A 652-nucleotide genomic window follows, 5' to 3' on the forward strand; every position below is an offset into this window, starting at 1 on the left:
CTACATGCTTGTGAGAAGCTTCTGTTAGCCTTTTCTTGGTAGGAACTCCAGTTTTTCTGAATTCTTCCCCTTCCTTCAGAGATTTCATTTTTGCCTCATCATGAAAGGTTGATCATTATAGTAAATAGTAAGACATTCTTTCAATGCAGAATTTTCTTTCCAGCATTTTACTACCATAAGGACTCCAGACTTCTTTGGTAAAATCTTGTTCAGAATACCTCTCTCTGGCCTTTTCTGTCATTATTTTAGGGATCAAAACATCTTTTTTTGACATGTCTGAGATGGTGTTGGAGTCTAGTGCCATCTCAGCAAACAGAGGACTCTTAAATATTTTAAGTGAGAAAAAGTTTTTTGAATTAAGAAAAAAAAGATGGACTCTTTTCACCATCACTGTGTACCAGGTTGGATAAGTTTGAGTGAAGTTTGCCTGGCAGAAACTGTCTCCCAAGACTGTAAATCCTGAAGAAGACACTGGAACAGAGGCAGAAGCAGAGGGAGACCCTTTCATTTCAGTGGTGGAGGCCTGACCACATGGTTCTGGTGTGAGTTGTTCCATTGTTTTTCCTGGCTCTGATTCTCTGGTTTTTTGAAACTCCTTCTACTATATTTTGTTTAAGTTAGCCATTTGTGTTAGTCAGATTTTCATTACTGT

The 652-nt window shown here is 38.2% G+C and overlaps 1 pseudogene; it reads right to left on the bottom strand.

Annotated features, from left to right (window-relative positions):
• On the bottom strand, positions 1-304 carry LOC109691343 (COX assembly mitochondrial protein homolog pseudogene; annotated as a pseudogene).
• Between the last annotated feature and the right edge of the window lie 348 nt (positions 305-652).

The sequence above is a fragment of the Castor canadensis genome, chromosome 7, assembly GCF_047511655.1.
Source record: "Castor canadensis chromosome 7, mCasCan1.hap1v2, whole genome shotgun sequence".
In the NCBI taxonomy this organism is placed as follows: domain Eukaryota; kingdom Metazoa; phylum Chordata; class Mammalia; order Rodentia; family Castoridae; genus Castor; species Castor canadensis.